Source organism: Zingiber officinale, chromosome 1B (genome assembly GCF_018446385.1).
Source record: "Zingiber officinale cultivar Zhangliang chromosome 1B, Zo_v1.1, whole genome shotgun sequence".
Lineage (NCBI taxonomy): Eukaryota > Viridiplantae > Streptophyta > Magnoliopsida > Zingiberales > Zingiberaceae > Zingiber > Zingiber officinale.
In genome coordinates, this window is record NC_055986.1 from 143380967 (window position 1) to 143399006 (window position 18040).

The 18040-nt window shown below is 39.8% G+C and overlaps 1 pseudogene; it reads right to left on the minus strand.

Annotated features, from left to right (window-relative positions):
* Positions 1-30: 30 nt before the first annotated feature.
* LOC122043047 lies at positions 31-13026 on the minus strand (annotated as a pseudogene).
* Between the last annotated feature and the right edge of the window lie 5014 nt (positions 13027-18040).

An 18040-nucleotide genomic window follows, 5' to 3' on the forward strand; every position in this document is an offset into this window, starting at 1 on the left:
TTGACACATAAATGGCTCTATAAATATAGAAAAATATTCTAGAACTGTGATTTGTTTCAAACAACTCATTTTTATATGATTTATTATCATTGTAGAAAGCTCAAGAACTAGAGTGTATGCTATAGCCTTAATTACTTGCACAGTCATCCTGAACTTGCACACAGTGTTGCAAATTCCAGAGGACATCATCAATGGGAGGGCGCTGCTTGGGATCCTTTGATAGACAACTAAGAGATACTTCGACTACTCTGCTCAAGGATTCAACTGAAGAATTTTGGCAAATCATCGGGTCAGTAAATCCCTTCAAGCTTGTTGGATTATCTATCAAAGTCTTCTCCATCTGCAAGCACAGTAAAAATTTTCACTTCTTTTGTACCAAAATCTGCATGCCAACTCAAAGGATAGAGCAGAATTCTATGCACCTTTGCTCTGAGAGAATCAAGCTGAGCATTGGACCCTGGAGGTTTCCCTGTGATAACCTCTAGAAGGATGAGGCCAAGTTGATAAATATCTTCTTTTTTCCCAAGTAAAACACTGTCAATACTGATAGACAAACAAGATTGATTCCACAGATTTAATATTAGATTCTAAACTAGAAAATGATCATTTCTAAACAAAAGTGTTTCACCTTCCAAGATCTTCCTCGCACGCAGGAATGGACAAAGGGCTGCGGGAGCCTAGCTGGTAGATCAAACATAATAACCAAACACTGTCAAAACAGGGAATACATCCACTCATTTTTCATTAAATTAGGCGGCACATTACCTTGTGGCTTCTGAAATTTGAAAGTGTTGGAAGATTGTAATTGCTTATTTTCGCAGTGAGAGTTTGATCCAATAGTATGTTTTCTATGTTAAGATCATTTCCAACTATACCAGGAACTGTGACCGTATGTAAGAATTGGATTCCCTTTGAAACTCCAATAGTTGCAGAAACCCTTTGTGATAATGTCATCATCATCTCTATCTTTTTGGATTCTGCAAGAAGAAGAGCGTTACGGCCCTCTATTTCATCACATACGTACTTACACAGAGCAAAAGAAAGTTTACCTTCACGATTACCACCAAGGTAAGACCTTAGATTTCCATTAGAAATGTGTTCAAATACAAGAAAAATAGTATCCATGGTGTTGTCGCCATCACTTGTGACACAGTATCCAACAATGCTGACAAAATGACGATGCCTGAGCTTTGAAACAATATCTATGTACTGAAGAAGGCTTGGACACGAGGCTTGGACACGAGAGTTTGTGCTTCAATCTCAAGCATCTGATGATCACTGATGAACCATCACGAATCCACCCTTTATAAGCCTGAGAAGACGCACAAACAAGTTAGATAGTTCAGCCCCGATACTAAACTAAAGCGATAATAAAATTCCTACCATCATTAACAACCAAAAGTTCCATCGAGTAATTATAAAGGTTTAGTGGTGTAACCGGCAATGTTAATGATCATACAGATAGTATTCTGTAACAGTACATGAACATGAACTTGCAAGAAATAGATACATATACTTGTAAGATTCATGTTTCTTATGAACTTGTCAGATGATATACTATCTTAATTTCTTCAGACGTAAAAGCACAAGATAATATGAGTTCTTAATGTGTAAACAAGAGCCAGCACAAGAATCAAATTTGCTCACTGAAAAGTGGCAAATGAATCAGTTTTTTACTAACTCAAAAAGATTTATACAGAAGTGTCAATTTATAATTTCTTTCCCATAGAGACTACCTGCCCTTGAGGACCGTCTTCAATTAAGTTTGATGAATCAAAACTATTGGTTACTTCTTCGAGATCCTCAATACTGAAAGCCTGATATGGCACTAGTCCGAGAGTCCCTATCATCACTGTTGGGGGCATTCGCCCTGCAGATGATCGAAATCAAAATCATCAATTTCTCGACCAGACTAATATAGTAGTAGATTTTCAAGAAGAAACCATGCCTATCTTTTCTCACTTTCATCATCAGGGCTTCTTGGAGCAACCCGAACAAAAGGTTTCCCTGCACTTGTCTTCTCAAAGATGCTGAGAGTGTCTTCTTGATCCTCTGCTGCACTTCTCATCTTCCTAAAGATCAAGAAGCCTAGGAACCCAGCAAGAACAGCACCACAAATGACTCCCCCAACAATCCCAGATATGACGCCTAGACTGCTCTTTGATCCGTTGATCTTGTTTGCTGAAGGCAAAACAGTGTACACCGCACCTTGATTACAATAGGAATTTGGATGTTGGAGCCCCAAATCCCCTGCAACTGCACTCAACCAGTTCTCCGAGTTCAGCACAATCCGGTTCGAGGAATTCGATTGGATGCATGGAGGCAGGCTCCCAACAATAAGATTGTTCGAGATATCAACGTAGGAAAGCTCAAGGCTGCACGAAAAGTTCGCTAGAACTTCGCTGGCAAGCTTGTTCTCCGACAGGTCGAGGTACTGCAATGAAGGAAGTGAGAACAGAAATGATGGAAATGATGATGGTTATCGTAAAACCTAAGCTATATGAATTCTAGACAATCAAAATATGAATTCGAATAGGAAAAACAAAAACATATGAGCATGAATCTTCGCTTCATCGAGAATACAACATAAGCAAGTAAATAATACATAAACATAATGACAAAGAACTTGATTGAAGAGCCATATTTTTATCCTTTAGCATCATCAAGAAGATCCTGTGAAGAAGAAGCAGCGGAAAGAAAAGGTAGGTCTTCCGGAGGAGTTAGGGTTGACGGCGCCGAATTTTCTTCGTCAATGAGGAACGAAAAGACATCTCAAGAATGTCCTAATTCTCTGGGGACCAACCCATTATATAGTGCACATCTATTATCAGCCCATCGATCATAATAGATGTGGGACTATAAATCCATATATACTGAACATCTATTATCAGCAAATAGATGATAATAGATGCGGGACTATAGGTTCTACACATATGAGATCCACATCCAATTATCCGAAACCCACTAGACATAAGTTAGATGACTTTAAAGGGTTCGGAGAGTATTCACGTGTGCAACTTACAAATAAGCCCACCTAATAGGGATAATTATATCCAACAATCTCTCACTTGAGCTATATGTGAGTTGTATATGAAATACAAGTAAAATTTTAATTGATATCAAACTTTATTGGTACAAAATACCCTTGTAAACAATCTGATCCATTAACTTTATTGGTATAGGATTAAAGAGGTCATAGCTACTGTATATGATCGTAACAAGCCTCAACAGTAATCACAATACCAATATCATTAATGACATAGATCAAGATGTGGATGTGTAGAGTGAAAATTACATGAAATGTGATCAATACATGTCAATTTCCAACTGGTTCTAAGATGACCTCAAAAGAGATCAGATCATATTTGCAAAATACTTTATGCTAAACTGTAATAGCAAATCATGATCCAAACTGTATGATTCCAAAAGGAATTTATATCATATTTACAAACACTAAATGCTAAACAGCAGTAGTAAATAATGATATCATAGTCAGAGTGTCAAACAAACATATAAATTCCCATCAATATTTTGAACTTTAATACGTACAATAATCAAAACAAAATGTTTGTCTTTATTATCAAATATAGAGCAATAAAACAAATACAGACTCCCACTAGATAAGTTCTTCTTTCATAAGAAGGACTCTCATATTCACAACATGCGCATGAAACACCTTAGGCACCAAGTCTTTGGTGAGTGGATCGACCAACATGGAATATGTGTTGATGTGTTCTACCATAATTTGACAACTCTGAACTCTTTCTTTAACCGCTAGAAACGTGATGTCGATGTGCTTGGACTTCGACGAACTGCGGTTGTTCTTGGCATAAAGTTCTGCGACTTTGTTATCACAGTAGATCCTCAGTGGTCTGTCAATACCATCAACAATCTGTAATGCTGTGATAAAGTTTCGCAGCTAAATCCCATGATTGGATGCTTCGTAGCATGCTACTAACTCTGCCTCCATAGTAGAAGTGACTACTAACGTCTGTTTGACGCTCTTTCAAGATATAGCCCCTCCAGCAAGCATGAAGATATAGCCTGAAGTAGATCTTCTGCTATCCAAGCATCCAGTAAAATCGGAGTCTGAATATCCAATCACCTCCAGATGATCTGATCTCCGATACGTGTGTTGGTGCGGGAAGCATCCGACGATCGAACCATAGTGTTGATAATGACAAAGGGATTCAAAATTAAGTTTAATTGTTATCTAATGTGTATGACTGAGTGTTTCAGGAAAGTCCTAACTGCGGTTAGGCAAGGTGAAAACCCTAGGGGGTGGTAACCCTAGGTCCTAGGGGGTGGTACAGATACCCTAGGGGTGGTAATCCTAGGTCATAGGGGGTGGAAACCCTATGCGGAAAGTCTTGGCGGGTCGAAGATTCGGGCAAAAATCCTAGGGGGTGGTAACCCTAGGTTAAAATCCTGGTGTCGCGAACCGGGTAGAAGTCTGGAAGGGTCGAGGATCGGCCGTCCAGCATGAAGACCGAAAGCAACGGACGCTGAGCAAAAGTCCAGTTGGTCTGGAGGACCAAACTGGCAAAAGGTAAATCTCCTGAGTGGAGTAGGTGAGGACGTGTTCCCCGCAGAGGGAACAGTAGGCGTCGGGTCGACCTAGAGTTTTTGGTTGGAAATCTGAAGTCAGACCCGGACAGTCCGGAGACTGTCATATCATTCCATTTGTCATATTTATATTATTGTTTTGTGCTAACTTTGTGCTGCAGGGTATTTTTGGATTAACATATCTTGCAGGGACCAAAGTACAAAGATTAACCTCGGATGAACAGTGTCCGAGGCGCCTCCATGGAGCTTGGAGGTGCCTCGGGTGCAAAAGCTGAGCTGGTCGCGAAACAGGGCTGAAGGCGCCTCTGAGGGTTATGGAGGCGCCTTGGAAGGCGCCTTGAAGACTCATGAAGGCGCCTTCTAGCAGATAGGTTTCAACCAGTTCGTCACTGATCCACGCATGCGACTCGGCCGAACTGGTGGCGCCTCGGACGAGCTTGGAGGCGCCTCCAGCATGCTTTAAAAGCAGGTTTCGAGCAGCACATCAGTACAACAATTCTAAGCCTTCTCTCATTCACATGCTGCTCTAAAAGACGCTTCGAAGTGCTGCTACTCGTGCCCGATGACCCAGAGCTCCGAGATTTCATTTTCCGTCGTTGGTATAGATTTATTTATTGCACTTATTGTAATACTTAGTTTGTAATAATCGTGCTTATAGTTATTGCCCACCGAAAGCGATCAAGAATCGCAGGCCTTCGAGTAGGAGTCGATCTAGGCTCCGAACGAAGTAAATCGTTGTGTTCCTTCTTTGCATTTATTTCATTTCCGCTGCGTTTGCTCTTAATTTACGATTCCGATAATCGATAAAACGGAAATAGCCGCGAGCGCTATTCACCCCCCCTCTAGCGCTTCTTGATCCAACAACGTGAGCATATGTCCTTTAGTTCTTTGTAAATATCGCATCACTCTCTTTACCGCTTTCTAGTGTGACGGTCCTGGGTTACTAACATATCTGCCTAACATCCCCATTATAAATGCTATATCTGGTCGAGTACAAACTTGTGCATACATGAGACTTCCCACTGCTGACGCATATGGGAATTGCTCCATCTCCTTTATTTCAAGTTCAAGTCGTGGACACTGCTGCAAGCTGAACTTGTCACCTCTTGAAACAGGTGTGTCACCGAGTGTACAGTTCTGTATACCATACCTTATAAGCACCTTTTCAATATAGACATGTTGTGAAAGTCCAAGAATGTCTCTTGAACGATCACGATAGATCTGTATGCCTAAAACAAAGGATGCTTCACCAAGATCATTCATTTCAAAATTACCAGATAGAAATGACTTGGTTTGATGCAGCATACCCTTATTATTGCTCGCAAGCAATATATCGTCCACATACAAAATAAGTATAACAAACTTGCTCCCACTGAACTTGACATATATGCACTGATCAACATGATTCTCTTTAAATCCAAATGAGGTAACCACTTGATCAAATTTCCGGTACCACTGATGGGATGCCTGTTTTAAACCATAAATGGACTTCTTTAATCTACATACTAGGTGCTTTGAGTCGTTAGACTCAAAGTTCTCTGGTTGCACCATATATATAGACTCCTCTATGTCTCCATTGAGGAATACAGTCTTTACGCCCATTTGATGTAGCTCCAAATCATAATGAGCTACAAGTGCTATGATTACCCTAAGGAAGTCTTTCGTCGACACAGGTGAGAAAGTCTCCTTGTAATCAATGTTTTCTTTCTGAGTGAATCCTTTGGCAACAAGACGAGCCTTATACTTTTCGACATTGCCCCTTGAATCCCGCTTGGTTTTAAATATCCATTTACAGCCAACGGACTTCTTTCCTTCAGGCAATTCGACAAGTTCTCAAACGTCATTGTCTGTCATAGACTTCAACTCTTCTTGTATGGCGTTAATCCACCTTTCAGGATCAGAGCATTGTTTGACTTCTTGGAAAGATGTAGGATCACCTTTCAACCCTATGTCAAAGTCATGCTCTTGGAGATAAACATAATCACGAGAATTCGTGCTTCTTCGTTCCCTTGTGGATCGCCTTAAAGGTACTTATATTTGAGGTGGTTGAGATATTTGCTCATCAATATGAGGCAATAGTTCAATTTCAGTGGCAGGATCCTCCAATTGCATTGGAGATGTCATGGGAGTATCTTGGTTCACTACGCTTACTGAATGAGTGATACCCATAATGTGCGGTATGGTAATCATACCGTTACTGATCACACTAGTAGTAACCACAGGAGGATTGTCATCGCATTCCTCAAAAGATATTTCCCTGATTTTATCACTCCCACTGTCCTCAATGAACTTGACATTTCCCGTTTTGAAGAAGGATCATAAAATTTATACCCTCTTGATTTCTCAGAGTATCCTACATAATTACAGCTAACTGTTCTTGAGTCCAGTTTCCTTTCATTAGGCTTGTAAGGCCTAGCTTCAGCTGGACAACCCTAGACGTGTAAGTGCCTAATGCTAGGCTTCTTACCCGTCCACATCTCGAATAGGGTTTTAGTTATTGCCTTACTAGGTACTCTATTGAGTAGGTAAATTACAGTCTTGAGTGCTTCACCCGATAAGGACTCTGGTAGAGAAGTGAAAGCTATCATACTTCTTACCATGTCTTTTAGGGTTCTATTGTGATGCTCAGCTACACCATTTTGATTGGGTGTACCAGACATGGTATACTAAGGCGCAATTCCACACTCAGCCAGGTAATTCGCAAAAGGTCCCGGACGTTGTTCACCTGATCCATTATATCGATCGTAATATTCATCTCCATGGTCGGATCAGACAACTTTAATTTTCTTACCTAGTTGAAGTTTAACTTCGGCTTTGAAAATTTTGAACATGTCCAAAGATTGCGATTTCTCTTGAATAAGGTACAGATAGCCAAATCTGGAATAGTTGTCTATGAAGCTAATAAAATATGTGTGTTCATTCCAAGATACCTTAGGGAATGGTCCACAAATATCCGTATGTATTAGCTCCAAAATATCACTACAACGGCTAGCACCCTTATTCCTTTTGTTAGTAGTCTTCCCCTTGATACACTCTATGCAGACATCAAAGTCTGACATATCAAGAGAATTGAGAATTCCATGTGACATTAATTTTTCTAGACGTTGTTTGGATATATGTTCTAAACGCCTATGCCACAACATGGAAGAATTCTCGTTAGTCAATTTACATTTCGTACCTATACTATGTATTATCACGTTGTCAACTATAGGAGTAAAGGTGTTCAATTTATAAAGCTTATCAACCAAGGAACCATTGTCAACCAACACTGAATTAAAGAAAATACTAAAAATTCCATTTCTAAATGAACAAGAATAACTTGATTTGTCCAAACAAGAAATTGAAATTAAATTCCGTCGAAAAGACGGTACAATAAATGTATTTTCTAAATCCAGAAAAATATTGGTTCCTAAATAAAGCCTAAAACACCAATAGACTCGACTTTAGCCTTCTTTTCATTTCCTGTATAGATGTATCTTTCATCATCAAGCGGAAGTCGACTCCTGAGACAACCTTACATAGTAACATTTATGTGAGTAGTAGCATCGATATCTATCCACCAAGTGTTAGTGGGTACAATAGCTAGATTGACTTCCGAACTAACAAAGTTGAGAAGTTTACCTTTTTTTACATGCCAGTTGGCGTACTTGAGGCAGTCTTTCTTCATATGACCTTTCTTCTTGCAAAAGAAACAAGTGGATTCCTTATTTTGCTTCTTGTGCTCCTTATTGTTATTGCCTCCATAATCTGCAGTTTGTTTTCCTTTTTCGTTGTTGTTGATCCTCTTTCGTTTCTTGCTCGTACTTTGAGAACCAGATGCTAAGTGAGCACTCTCAGATGTCTCAATCTTTAGTCTCCCCTCCTCTTGCACGCATTGGGCAATAAGCTCATTCAATGTCCACTTTTCCTTTTGAGTATTATATGATATCTTAAAAGGAGTGAACCGTGCAGACAGAGACATCAAGATGAAATGCACTAACATACCCTCAGACATATCGAGTTTTAGTGCTTTTAGACTTGTCGCTATATTGGACATCTCCATAATGTACTCTCTTATGTTTCCTTTACCATTATATCACATGGTTACCAACTTTGTTAGAAGTGTGGTAGTCTCGACCTTTTCATTTGAGGTGAATCGATCTGCTAATTGGTCCAGGAAACTCTTAGCATCTTCTCCCTCCGTTATTGAGCCCTTTATTGGTGTCGGTATGGAAAGCTTCATGATACTCAGACACATGCGATTTGATTTCTCCCACAGCTGAAATTCAACCCTCTACTCTATAGTGCTAGCACTGGTCAGAGGTGCGGGGCGATCATTCCTTAATGCATAATCTAAGTCCATGCAACTTAAGACTACGGTTACGTATTCTTTTCATTCAACAAAATTCGAACCAGTTAGTGTTGGGATGTTATTAATACTGACAGTTACATATTGCACTGAAATTAAAGAGAGAAATTTATTTAAGCTGACAATTTAACTAAAGTCAAGAACATATAAGTAATATAAAATTATGCAAATAAAATAAAATTTTAGATGCATATAAATGGACTCTTTATGAGATACCAAGTACAACATAATGTGTCTTCCTTTGGGCCGACATATTATTTGTTAGCGATACTCTCTAATATAACTCAAACTTGGCCACACAATGTGTCTTCCTTTGGGTCGACCCATTGTACGCATAATATGATACTTTATATGAGTTATATTTTAGTCCATATCTTACAACAACCTTAATCGGCCACATAATATGTCTTCCTTTGGGCTGATATATTTTGTGCATGATTTGAACAAAATAATATTTTATTCTACAGTTGTAAGGTACCTTATGCATATATCTGGCATAAAAGTAACCTTCCTTTGGGCCGATTATTTTTAGCATAGATATACGTATACCAACACAAAATGTACTAAACCTACCTAAGGTGTCTTCCTTTGGGCCGACACATTAGTTCAACTTAGTAGCACGTTGTGTAGATAGACTAAAAAAAATTTTAGGAACTTAATTCGAATAGAAATTACTTAATCAACCTTAACAATATATAATTAGACTTATTAATCGATTGATACCTTATAATAGTCAATTGATATATTCCAATTGATTATCCCAATCGATTTAAAAGTTTACTTTATACAACTATATGATTATATATATATATATAACCCTTCTTTAGAAAGTTAAAATTTCGTTCAAGTTCTATAATTAAATAGTATTAGTTTTTACTATTTAATCTTTAATTATTCATACATTAAAAAAATATTTAATGTAATTTTTTTATGCATGAAATAATTAGTTTATTATTCTTGAATAGTTTCGTTATATGTTTCAACGTATGTACATAAAAAAAAAATTATAAAATACGATTTCAATTAATGAAACAGTAAGTATATATATATATATATATATATATATATATATATATATATATATATATATATATATATATATATATATATATATATATATATATAAAATACGGACTTCTACATGCGGACTCATCCGCGACCTACAGATTTTGCTTTTTTTTTATATATATTTTTGATTTTTTTTTTACCTTCCTCGTTCTCCTCTCTCTCGTCATCGTGTGCATGTGCCAGCCTCGTCGGCCTCCTCGCCGCTGGCCGGCCGGGCACCATCCACCGGTCACCCCGCCTCCTCGCCTCCGGCCGCCCACCACCCGCCGGCAGCCAAAATCCTAGTCGAAATCCGGCCGCGATTGCGGTCGCTAGCGTGGTGGCCAGATCGCGGCCGGATTTCTACCGGATTCCGGTTGAAATCCGGCCGGGAATCGGATGGAGTCTGGCAGCGACCGGATTCCGGCCGCGATGGCGCCATCGTCATCGCGACCGCACCTGCCTCCGTCGCGATTGCGTTCGGACGCGCCCGCGTCAGGATTCCGACGAAGGCGCGTCCGGATTCCGGCGCGATCACGACCGGAATCCGGATGCGACCGCGCCGGAATCCAGTCGCTTGCCCAACATTGTCGGAATCGCCTGTATCGCGGCTGGAATAGAGATGTGGCCGGAATCCATGCCGTGATCCCCGACGGGTTCACCCCATGGGCTATAGTGTGGGTGGGTCCAGGCGGCCGGAGGCCGCCGGCGGTGGGCAGATGGCCGGCGGCAGGGTGGGTGGCGGGCGCGCGACGTGAGCTGCTTCTCGGCGAAACGCGCCGAGAACGAAGGAAGCAGGAGAAAAAAAATAAAGAAGAAAGAGAAAATTTTTTATAAAAAATTAATAAAAAAATGACATGGCATTAAGTCCATAGCAATCAGTAAATAATGGTCCGTAGCATATCATTTCTCTCTCTATATATATATATATATTTAATTTATGAAACACTAACATTTTTTTTTTTAAAAAATACGAAATAAAAACGTTTTAATCGATTAAATCGATTAAAAAGCATCTTAATCTTTTTTTTTTAAAAAAAACTTTAAAAAAAAACAATCTCAATAGATTAAAAATCAATTCAAATCGATTGATAATTGACGTAGTCATAAATTTAAGGTTGTTTATCGATTGAAAATTTCAATCGTTTTTTCCAAAATTTTAGACTCGGTAATCGATTGCTCGACCAAGATAATCCATTGAATCATCATAATTTTACCTAAAATTAAATTAAACAGTGATATTTTTTTTTGTCGTTCTTCATATTCTTCTCAGAAATACGAAAAATTCGAAAAAAATAAGTCTATCCTAATTTTCTATTATAAGATTTGTGACGATTAAAAATTTATATTAACTAGAAAAACTTGATTTAGCATGCAAATAATAAATTGACAAAAAATTTAAACTTTATTGCCAATGAAAACGACGAAACAGAAACCTTACTCTGATACCAATTGATGGTTCTCGTAAAACCTAAGCCACATGAATTCTAGACAATCAAAATAAGAATTTGAATAGGAAAAACAAGAACATATGAGCATGGATTTTCGTTTCATCCAGAACACGGGAAGTAAATAATACATAAATATAATTACAAAGAAACTAATTGAAGAGTCATATCTTTGTCCTTTAGCGTCCTTAAGAAGATCCGAAGAAGAAACAACAGAAAGAAAAAGTAGGTCTTCTGGAGGAGTTAGAGTTGACGGCGTCGAATTCTCTTCGTCAATGGGAACGAAGAGACGTCTCAAGGATGCCCTAATCCTTTGGGGATCAATCCATTATATAATGTACATCTATTATCAACCCATCGATCATAATAGATGGGAGACTATAAATCCATATATACGAGAGCAGATCCTCTGTTTCGTAAATTGCGTACCAGTGATGGTCCACTACACGAGGACCTTTGATTTAGATGGACCCCACTTATTTAAAGATGGGGTCCATCTAAATCAAGGATCCTCATCAATGGACCATCCTCTTGTTACAATTTGCGGACTAGAGGATTCCTACTGCATATATATTTAATATATATTATCAGCAAATATATGATAATAGATTCAGGACTATAAGTTGTATACATATGAGATCCACATCTAATTATCTGAAATCGCTAGACATAAGTTAGATCATTTTAAAAGGTTCGGATGATATTCACATGTATAATTTATAAATAAATCTACTTAATAGTGATAATTACATCTAACAAATAATCCATGAAGCGCGTGGGAAGATAAATCCAGCTTCATGTTGCAAAGGTGGGTCCCGCCGCCCAGCGGCCCCCTCACCCCTGCCCCACGAGTATGAGAGGGAGTAAATCACGGTGAATACGGGCCCGGCGATGACATGGCGGTCGAAGGTGTAGATAAATCCAGCTTCAGCTTCTAGAGGTGGTCGAAGGAAGAGAGATCGGCCGGGATTTTGTCGACGAATGTGTTGTTTCTAAGGGACAGAATAACGAGGCTACTCCCGAGAGAGGGGAATTCTTGCCCTAGGTTACGTTGTTCCCGGACAAGTCCAGTTCAAGGATCGCCGGCAAAGGCCGGAGGTTGGGAACCGTCCCATTAAACGAATTCCCGCTCAAAATCAGATTTTGGAGGCTCAACACCCTGGCGATCTCCGGCGGGATTACCCCCTAGAAGTAGTTGGAGCTCAAGTTGAGGACTCGCAGCGATGCGAAGCGGTCCACATTGGCGGGGAGAGGCCCCCAGAGGCCGAGGGAGACGAGGGAGATGGAAGTAAGGTCCGGGAGCTGGGAGAGGGTGGTGAAGGGCGAATCGGAGGAGAATGCAGGCGAGAGCGGACCAGTGGGGGCGCCGACCACGGAGAGCCCGGTGATGCGACTTGCGGCGCAGGAGAAGGAGAGGGCAGGGGAGGGCGTGATGTAGCAGAAGTCGGTGGAGTTCGACCATCCGGAGAGAACGGGAGGGTACTCGAGGAGGCGTGGGAGGTGGAGTAGGTTGTTGGAATGGGAGCGGGAGAGCGTCTGCGCCGACGAGAGGTGGGAGAGAAGGAAGCCGAACAGAGAGGCAACCGCGACGGGAACGACAGTACTTAAAAATCCCATCTTTAACAAAGCTTCCACTTGTCCTGTGACTCCTCTGCGTTAACCAACGTCTTCAGAAGAGTGGAAGAAGGAAGGAGACAAAGCGCTTTTTTTTGGTGGTGGTGGTGCGCATGGAGAGAAGGTGTGCTCCAATATCTGATATGGAGATGGACCTGAAACAGAGGAGGCGGATTCTGGCAGGCCGTTGGAAGTCGCGAGGCGAGGAAGAGGAGGCGGCGAATTGTCTGGATGGCTGTTACGGCGTTATATGCGAGGCTGAACTGCCAACTGCGGTCTGCAGATTATGGTGTGACGTAATAATACATGCATCGGATATATATTAGAAATCACACATCATTTAAATCAATGATTTTTTGATAGATTAGGATTAATTAAATTAAATTAAATTAAATTAATTAGGTATATAATTTAACGGTAGACTATAAATTAATCCTGTTATTTATCTCTTGGGACGGATTATAAACCTTTTTGTATAGCTCACTCTTCCAATTAAGTATGTTATGACATGCAATTAATATGCATGGAGAAGGCTTCTCTGCTCCCTCTTCCTATTTAATTTACGTTGTCTTATTAGGGGGGCCATTTCAGGGTTAAGATGGTTCATTCATCGAAGAACAAAACAGTGGCTGATCTTTATATAATTAAACACCTCAAAAGTCCAAAGCTCATTAAATATAAAATATCAAATATAAGACATTAATTCACACAAATAGCGTCACACATTTTTTATTATCCCTAAAAAATATTCTTGGTTGTTAAAATTATCCATTTATTTATTTATTTTTAAAACAAGCAATATATCTAGGAGAGAACGATTGCTGGGTTCATTCACTGGCCACCACTGGCTTTGTCTGGTTTGTATAATCAATAATAAATTATGATAATATTTGAAATCTTTAAAGATTAAAATGATAAAAATATTATCACATGCAACATCAATAACATATTAAATCATCAAAAGAGATTAAATTGGATGTATATTTAAGTTCATAATTCACTTAAAAAAATAATAATTTAGGAATGAAAATTTGGGACAAATAATTTTCGTTCCAAAATCGTAATAAGTTTGACGATAAAAATAAATTTTGACCCAAATTAGCAACGTAATTTGTAACAAAATATTTTCGTCGAAAATTTCCAACGAAAACTATTTTCGTTACAAAATTCGTCCTAGATTCTGGGACAAATTCTGGATTCGTCCCAGATTTTGGAACGAACCTAGGATTCGTCCCAAAATCTAGGACGAATCTAGGATATTTTGGGACGAATCCTAGGTTTGTTCCAAAATCTGGGACGAATCTAGGGTTCGTCCCAAAATATCCTAGATTCGTCCTAGATTTTGGGACGAAAATTCGTCCCAAAATCTGGGACGAATCCAGAATTCGTCCCAGATTGAAACATTTTTAAAAATATTCAAAAAAATTATTAGGGATGAATCAATGGAATTGCCCCCAATTCTAGGACGAATCCTGAGTTCGTTCCAAAATCGAAATGTTTTAAAAAAAGAAAAAATAATCGAAAACTTTAAATATAGATCTAGAGACATCAGAATTTTATGATAAAAGTTTTTATGTATTTGTATTATTCTCCTGGTCGTAAAAATATCCTCAACTATAATTTTGACCTAATGTTTTGCGTGTGGTGATTTTTTAACCTGAATTTGACGTAATTCGTATTAAAAAATCACCACACAAAATATATTAGGTTAAAATTATGGATGAGGGTATATTTACGATCGGTACAAAATTAGGAACCCATAGAAACTTGTTTCATGAAATTCTGACATCTCTAGATCTATATTTAGTGCCTCCAAATAATTTTTCTATTTTTTTAAAATGTGGGACGATTTCCTGGATTCGTCCCAAAATATCGTTCCAAATTCTAGGACGAATCCAGGATTTGTCCCAGATTTTAAAAAAAATTTAAATTTTTTTTTTTAAAAATTAAAAAATAGAAAAATCATTCGGAAGCCCCAAATATGGATCTAGAGATATCGGAATTTCATAAAACAAGTTTCTATGGGTTTCTAATTTTAACCTCATCATGAAAATATCATAATCCAGAATTTTAACCTAATATATTGAATGTGATGATTTTTTTAACATGAGTATGCACTAATTCGTGTTAAAAAATCACCCCACTCAATATATTAGGGTAAAATTATGGATAAGGACATTTTATCGATCGGTACAAAATAAGAAACCCATAGAAGCTTGTTTCATGAAATTTCGAGATCTCTAGGTTCATATTTGGGACTTCCGAATGATTTTTATAGAAAAATCATTGGGAAGCACCAAATATAGATCTAGAGATATTGGAATTTCATGAAACAAGTTTCTATGTATTCCTAATTTTCTCCTCATCATGAAAATATCATAATCCAGAATTTTAACCTAATATATTGAGTGTGGTAATTTTTTTAACACGAGTATGACCTAATTAGTGTTAAAAAATCACCACACAAAATATATTAGGGTAAAATTATGGATGAGGGCATATTAATGATCGGTACAAAATTAGAAACCCATAGAAACTTATTTTATAAAATTCTGAGATCTTTAGGTCCATATTTGGGGCTTCCGAATGATTTTTCTATTTTTTTTTTAAATTTGGGACGCGGGATTCGTCCCAGAATTTAAAAAAAAAATAAAAAAAAAATATAAAAATCATTCGGAAGCCCCAAATATAGAACTAGAGATATCGGAATTTCATGAAACAAGTTTCTATGGGTGTTGGGGTACAATCAAAGTCCCACATTGGAAAGATTTGGTAAAGATCATGGGGTTAAAAGGATGCAAAATATCTCCATTGGCATGAGGCCTTTTGGGTAGAGCCTAAGAGCAAAACCATGAGGGCCTAGGCCCAAAGTGGACAATATCATGCATTGTGGAGATATGTGGACATCCTTTGGGCATAACAAATGGTATCAGAGCCATGGTACGAACCAGATACCATGTGGAGTGGCCTTGAACGAAGTTGAGGGTGGGCCCAGAGTAGGTTAGGGTGACCGAATATTCGTGGGAGTCCTGGAGCAGGTCAGGGTGATCGGATACTTATGCGGAAGCAAGTAGGTCAGGGAGACCAGATGCTCGCATGGAGGCCCGAAGCAGGTCGGGGTGACTTGATACTCGCGGGGAGGCTTGGAACAGGTCAGGATAACTGGATGTTTGCGGGAGGCCTGGAGCAGGTTAATGTGACCAGATACTCGCGGGGAGGCGAGTAGGTCAGGGTGACCGGATGCTCGTAGTGAAGCCCGAAGCAGGTCAAGGTAGTCGAATGCTCGCGAGGAGGCCCAGAGTAGGTCAAGGTGACCAGGTGCGGATGCTTGCTGGGAGGCCCAGAGCATGTCAGAGTGACTAGATGCTCGCGGGGAGACCCGAACCATGAGAGTAATTATGGTCATTCGTTTGAGGGGAGGATTATTGGGGTTCAATCAAAGTCCCACATTGGAAAGATTTGGTAAAGATCATGGGGTTAAAAGGATGCAAGATATCTCCATTGGCATGAAACTTTTTGGGTAGAGCCCAAGAGCAAAGTCATGAGGGCCTAGGCCCAAAGTGGACAATATCGTGCCATTGTGGAGATATGTGGACATCCTTTGGGCACAACAAATGGTATCAGAGCCATAGTACGAACCAGATACCATGTGGGGTGGCTTTGAATGAAGTTGAGGGTGGGCCTGGAGTAGGTCAGGGTGACCGGATGTTCGTGGGAGGCCTGGAGCAGGTCAGGGTGATCAGATACTTGTGCGGAAGCAAGTAGGTCAGGGTGACCAGATGCTCGCAGGGAGGCCCGAAGCAGGTCAGGGTGACCGGATACTCGCGGGGAGGCTTGGAGCAGGTCAGGATGACTGGATGCTTGCGGGAGGACGCGTTCCCCGGAAGAGGGAACAGTAGGCGTCGGTTCGACCTAGGGTTTCCGGTAGGAAATTCGAAGTCAGAACCGGACAGTCCGGAGACTGTCAAAATATTCTATTCATATTATTGTTTTATGCTAACTTTGTTTTGCAGGGTATTTTTGGGACTAACATACTTTGCAAGTACAAAAGAGCACCTTAAGCTTCGGATGAACAGTGTCCGAGGCGCCTCCATGGAGCTTGGAGGCGCCTCGGGTGCAGAATGTGAGCTAGTCGCGAAGCAATGCTGGAGGCGCCTTGGATGAAGCTGGAGGCGCCTCGGACCAAGGCTTGGAGGCGCCTTGGACCAAGGCTTGGAGGCGCCTTGGACCAAGGCTTGGAGGCGCCTTGGAGTGGCTTGAAGGCGCCTTCAAGCTAATAAGGGGCGACGAGTTCAGCAGTGATCCACGCAGGTGACTTGGAGGCCTGGAGGCGCCTTGGATGGTCTTGGAGGCACCTCCAACAGGCTTTAAAAGGAGGCTTCGAGCAGCAGGTTGAATCATCAATTAAAAAGCTATCCTTTGACTGTTGGTTGCTCAAGAGACGACCCTGAAGTGCTGTAGCTACGCCCCGACAACCAGGAGCTGCGATTCTACTATTCTTTGTTGTCGGTATCATTATTTCTATGTACTCTTAGTTGTAATCTCAAATTGTACTGAATTTACGATACTATAGTTGTTTCCCACCGAAAGCGATCAACGATTGCGGGCCTTGGAGTAGGATTCTCCACAAGCTCCAAACCAAGTAACTCATTGTGTGCCTCTGTGTGATTATTTTATTTCCGCTGCGTCATTACTCGAGTTTTACGAATCTGAAATGAGTGATTGCCACGAGTGCTATTCACCCCTCCTCTAGCGCTTCTCGATCCAACAATTGGTATCAGAGCGGGGTTGCTCTGAATTGGTACAACTACCGTTCGAGCATTTTTTTTCATCGCTTTCTCGTTCGTATAGGGTAAAAATAAAACCCTTTCATTTTTCCCTCCAAAATTATTTTCGAAAAATTCATTTTCATCTCTTCACGGTTTATTAGTATTGATAAAATATCGAATTTGGCAAAATTTAAAATAATATTTTTTAATAATATTTTATTATTATTTTATTATTTTTTCTCGAAATT